Here is a 6,181-nt window from a genome sequence, read left to right as displayed (position 1 = left end):
TTTTTTTTTTTTTTTAATATATTTCCTGTAGGAACTAAACCATTTGCTTTGTTCTTTGCCTAGTGCAGTGAAATCTGCTCAGTAACCTGCTATAAATCTATTAGAAAGAGCCAAATATGCTTTTATTTATTTCCTACATTATTTTTAGTTTAGCTTTATGGGTGGAATTTTATGATAAAAATATATTTATTATAATTAATAGTATTAATTACTAGTGATCTTAATCTTTTAACCTGTTTGTCAGGAAACTGGTTAGCTTAGTATTTTCTCTTTTTTAAAAAATATTAACAATTAAAAAAATTTAGCTTTGCACTTTGCACCAGCATGAGATGAGTTAGAGAGATAATTTATGGAATCTTGTCTCCCCAGACTTCAGAAGTCTGGCTAATGAGAGAGTCATCAGTAAGATATATCTTTTTTAAAACATCGAATCCAGACCATGAACAGTGCATTTTCTAACCTTTGGGGAGAAAGGTGGTGGCCTGGCGCCTTCCTTTGCCCTTCTGTCCTAAGCATTAAGGAGGATTTTGGCCTTTTATTCCATTTGCAGCTGTGTGTGTTGTTCACACATTCAAGTGTGTATGTGTGTGAGTCTAGTCACTATGTACAAACCTAAATATATTTGAATGTTTGCATTTTAATCCCTTTCCATACCTCGATGGCATCATGAGGGTATTCTAGGCAGATGTTGGTGCCTCAGAGGCTGCCTCATTTGCAAATGACCTACAATGTGATTTCTAAACAAAATATTACATTAATTTTATGTGGAAAACAGGCAGTAAGGAGGGGAAGAAGGAAGAGGCAGCCATCTTGGAGTCGTTTTGCCTTTTAGCCTCATTCTTTCACCTCCTAAGGCTTGACAGTTAGAATATTATCTTTATTTTAATTGGCCCTCAACATAAAGCAAGAGGCATATACAAGAGACTTTTGTATTCATGTTTAGAGTAGCAGAAAAGTTGTAACCTCTTTGGACTTTAAATAATAACTGCTACTATAGCCAAACTACACCTATTATTCTCTAAACTTCTAAATAAATATACATATAAATGAAGCATATGCTACAGCTTGTAAGAGACCTGTACAAAACAAATGTCTATTTGGACCATTCATTTACTGCTATCTAAAGAATTAATATGTCAGTAAAGTTATCTACCCTTCCTCCTCCCCATTCTTTCTTTTCTCCCCAAACACATACTCACATGCACGCACATAAACACACGCATTCAGACATCCCCACTATGGAGAAATGGCAACCCTGGAAACTTTTTTTAAAACAGGAATTCCCTTTCTCTTAGATCATGGGTATTTAAGAAAGAGAGAGAGAGAGAAAAAAAAAATCAGCTTTTATGTTTTATTTTATTTTAATTTTCTATGTGTGGAGAGCTGCTATGGCTCCATAATGTCCCAACCCTGTTTTCATCACGCTCATATTCTGGCAACACACAGGTTTAATGCAATTTGTCCTAACTTTTCATTTCAACCATTGCTTTTCTCAAAGTGGTCAGAGTTTAAAGACTGCAAAAGCAGAGGGAAAAGAAATACCACGGCAGGGGAAAAAAACAAACCAACCCCAAACTGGTGCTGGTATTCAGTGCATTGACAGATTCTCAAATGTTTTCTCTGTAGTTATAACACAAAAGCGCTTTCTTCCCTGTTTTGATGTGTTAAAGACGGAAAGAGAGAGGACACTTCGAAGTGGTAAAATAAGTATTTGGAAAGCACAGGGAAAGTATTTCTCCTTTGAATGTCCAGAATGTGTCAATAACGTGTAGATACTCTACCATTTAATATTAATTAAATTTTAAAATGGAAAAGAGATGAAAAGTTAAATTTAGGCACATTGTCTCTCATGTGCTGAACTTTTAGCTATCAATGTTGCCTTCTGTTTTGCATAATTAGAAGTGCATCCAAAGCCAGTCACTTTACTGTCTGTAAAATAAGGATAACAAGGATGCTAAGTCTCCCTGAGAAGGGTGTGAGTGGATCAATAATACATTATTGTCTAATTTTGACATTTGGCAGAAGAAACCATAAACTTTTACTCCTGTAATGTCAGTAATCTGAACTAATTTTCCTAGGCAATATTATTTGCAGATTGTTTTACTGAGTGAAACAAATAAGATTTTGAAAGACAAAGATGACCTGGTTCTTAAACACTGGCTCCTAGTCTAAGGACCAAATTCTCTGAGTTGAATCCCAGAGTCCTTCACAATTGTACTGTCTACCCTGGCTTTTAAAAAAGATTTTAAAATGTAAGCTAGATGATTTCAAAACTGATGAAAGTTATGCCACCATTCTTATTTATATCTAATTCATGTTTTAATATATAGTCAGAAGTTTTAGTAGACCTAGAGTACAAAAGTGTTTACTTAAATCAGTTTCTATACCAGTAGAAACTAACTTCCCCAGAATATTTTGATGTAATCATTTTAAATCATTGTAATTAGAAGAACAATAAGATGACGAGAAACCAAGGCCCTCGGTTTTCTGTATGACTGTATCATCCAGCTTCATACAGTTACTTAATGATGTATTTTAAAATATTGTTTATATGAATGTAAACTTATCCTAATTATATACTAAGAAATGTAGTCCATTTGATTTTTTCCCATTCCTTGCCTCAAAATCAAACCTGCTCTGTTTGGAAAAGCTGAAGCTTCTGTGCTATCATGGACCTTTTGATATTTCAGCAAGGAAGTGGAAGTCATGGAGTCAAAATATCAAAATTTTCAGGACCCAAGTTATTGCTGTAAGGTTTTATCCTTTCCTTTGTGAAGGCTGATGCAGATGGATTTCTAATTTCCTTTGGTTTCTGTCCTCTTGTCTGTGTGTTTTCTTTATTTGTATAAATTGCATTGTCCTTTCTATAAGAATGTTTGAGCACACTCTCCCTGATAGATTCTCATTCTCACTCCTCTCAGCTTGTGTGAGATTTAGAATGGGGTGCTTTTCCTTATTTTAAAAGCTTTGCAATTTTAACTCCGAGAGCCAAGACTGGTTTTCTATCCATCGGGACCTGCTCAAAGGTCACCCTCAAGATCATAAGCCATGTTCACATCCTTCTCATGGGAAAATGATAAAATAATATCCACAGGCATCTGATACTAGGGGCATGGCCTGGACACACACCTTGCCCTCTTCCCCTTGACCTCTCATCTGCCCTGAAGAATGAATACATCCATCCCCAAAGTTGATGCTTCGAAGTGACCAGTCAGATGCTAGCAGGTCAGCTGGCTATCCTCTTGGATAGAGGGTCCATAAATTAAAGAAATGTTGGTGTGGTTGAAAGAGGAAGGTAGTCCAGCCCAAGGGAAGCCACGTAAATCTCTCCTGGAGCTTTGTTCCCAGTAAGGAGTGGGGTGAGAGTTGGGGTAGCTGGGGCTGTGGGCTGTTATTAATGCCCTGGCCCTCCTGCAGTGGGTGCTAACTTGTTGTGCATGAGAGCTGCCACCATCCTTCCCAAACATCGGGCGCTTGGAAAAGTCAAGCACAGTTGAGCCCTGATTTTCATTTAATAGTCAAAACCAAGATGCATTTGGGCTATGATGATAGGACAGCTCCCTTGAAAAGATTATTTGAACTACAAAGGCATTCATTTAGGGCTAGCAATGTTGCAAAAGGGCCCGCTAGAAATTAGCAGCCTGTCCTGGTATTTGGAGAGCAAGAGTGACAACTTATTGGAAGTTCTCAAGGAATCATTTATATTTCACACTCCACTAGGCAGCTGATTTGAGATTGTCTGTTAGCATAACAAAGGCTCTGAGCCTGTGAACTTCAGAAACCTTTCGACCTCTTAGCTGCTGGCATGAATAGCCCCAGTCCTGCCTATAGAGATCTCCCAAAGCTCCCCTGTTCGTGGCTAAATTGTTAATCAGGGTAATTTAATATAGTTTTCAATATGCCTCATCTCTTATTGGGAAAGGTATTCACAGCTTCCCTACCCCTGAAAAAAAAGTTCTTTTATTCAAGTGTGAGAGGGGCAGCTGCAGACAGACCCCATCCCTTGCTTCTCCCCCCAATCCTTCACAGCCGCAATGTTCTGAGCAGCAACCATAGAGAAGGGCCAGAAAGAGAAACTCAGAACGACGATCCGATCCCCTGGCATGCACTCCACCCTGAACCTGAAACTCCAGCCTATTTATGCTGGGAACCGCCAAAACAAAACCCAAGGCTCAACCATAACTGAAACCTCAGAGTCATACACACACACACACACACACACACACACACACACACACACACACGCCACACCTCCTTCTCCACCCTCCCTTCACCAACACCCTTCCCCTCCCCCCTCATCTCCCAACTAAGCTTCTCTTGTGGTTCTGGACAAAACGCACCAGACCCCAAGGCCTGCTAATTTTCATTTCTCTCACTCTGTCCAGACAGCCTACACCGTCCTGCACGCTCCTTTACACAGTCACACTCGGCCTGGCCCCTGCATCCACTCCCAGTGTCATATACACTTGCTCTCGCCTGCTCCCTCGTACACTATCAATTCACATGTACATTAGTTAGCTGAAAAGAGCCGGAGCACAAGTATATTCATTTTAATCCAGTTAAGACCTAAGAGGTCTCATAGGATATTATTCAATAGTTTGAAAACTAAGTATAAAACTCAGATTTTGCTACACTGTCTCATCTCACAGAGACCTGCAGTATGCCTTTCTTTCACTTTATACCATGTATGTATTCTAAAAAAGTAAAATAAAAGCGAACAAAAAAAAAAAAATCACAAGCAAAATACCCAGCTTCCGGCAGGCACTATGCTCAAATATTATTATCTTTTAATGACTGTTTCTAGTACCCATGTGCACAGCAGAATAGCAATTTTATACAAAGAAGGAAAAGTATGAAGTCACTAATTACATTTTAAAATTAAAATAAAAGGATACAATCTCTTAAACTTATTTTCTCTTTCTTTTCCACGTGAGCATTTCAAGGCATCTCGAAAGCATATGTGAGTGTTTCTGGATCGCTTTGGCGGTGGTTTTCTGTGTAATTGGTGCTCTGTCTTTGTGCGAGTTGAGACTCTGTGTGTTGCTTCTTTCTGGAACAGCCATTTCTCGCTTGTGCCCCGTTTTGGTTGGTGTGTTTGTCTCTCAGCCTCCTGAAGTTGGATAAAGGCAGGATGTAGTGCCTGAAGTATTTTCTTTGATTTTCTTTAGTTAGAGTAGTCCCTGATGGGGTTGGGAGATTTCTTCACTCACTTGGGTTCCTAATCTAGAATCTCAAAACTGCTGGGAGGTGGGAGACCAATTTCTATTTACAGCATCAAGGAAAGGATTATTAAACCTCCAAAATCAGAAGTACAAACATAGATTTACACTTAATAAAACAAGACAAAACAAACAGCCCAGCTTCTTTCCCAAAATATTTTTTTTTTTGGAATTAAAAAAAAGATTAAAATATAGGTTTACTGCCCAATTTTAATATCTAAGCAATGCCCAGAGGTGACATGTTAAAACAGAAAATAAAATAAATGTATCTGTGGTTATATTATATGGTAATCCTAAAGTCTGAATTTTCCTTTTTTTTAAAAAAAAAGGAATCTGACAGTTTTAATTTCAACATTGTGGAAGTTTTTAGATTATAAATGTTTTTGCTAATAATCTGTGTATTATTCATTTTAATTGTGTGCCTTTTGGTTTATTCTATTTTGTAAGTAGTGATTTTCATTTTCTCAGTGTTTTAAACCAAAATATTTTAAAATATTAATTGATAGTTATTATAAATTTGTGTGTAAATATGGCTGGTTTCTTTTATAAAAAGCCAAAACTATGAAGTTGTTCATATGTAAATATCACAAATTCAACTTTCGTAAGGTGTTTAGAGTAAAAAAATCATGGCTTTAAGCACAAGAAAGAAAAAATACACAATTTGCTTTTTTTCAATGCTTTTGCTTAACATTTTTTTCATTAGGTTTTTTCCTCATTAGAATTTATGATCCATGTCGATCATTACACTTTCACATCTCTGATTTCTGTTAAATTTTCTGACAGAGGCTAATAAATATAGGGAGTAAAAAGGCCTATTTGCTTTCATCTAAGGTGCTGAATATTTTCAGGTTGTTTGTATTTGCATTGAGATCTTTTCCATGTTCTTAATTTAAATTATTACAATTTGACTGAAATTAATTCTATTTGGAGCTAAGATGTAACAGGGTTTTTTTTTTTTTTTT

General features: G+C 37.0%; 1 long non-coding RNA gene across 1 annotated transcript in view; it reads left to right on the top strand.

The window, feature by feature from the left end:
• The window catches only part of LOC108541069 (uncharacterized), a 45,863-nt gene that overhangs the window by 991 nt on the left and 38,691 nt on the right, over positions 1-6,181 (top strand). The window lies entirely within an intron of this gene.

Source organism: Rhinopithecus bieti, unplaced genomic scaffold (genome assembly GCF_001698545.2).
Source record: "Rhinopithecus bieti isolate Rb0 unplaced genomic scaffold, ASM169854v2 scaffold_17861, whole genome shotgun sequence".
In the NCBI taxonomy this organism is placed as follows: Eukaryota; Metazoa; Chordata; class Mammalia; order Primates; family Cercopithecidae; genus Rhinopithecus; species Rhinopithecus bieti.
The sequence above is the reverse complement of the archived record's forward strand: the minus strand, read 5'-3'. Positions and strand labels throughout refer to the sequence as shown.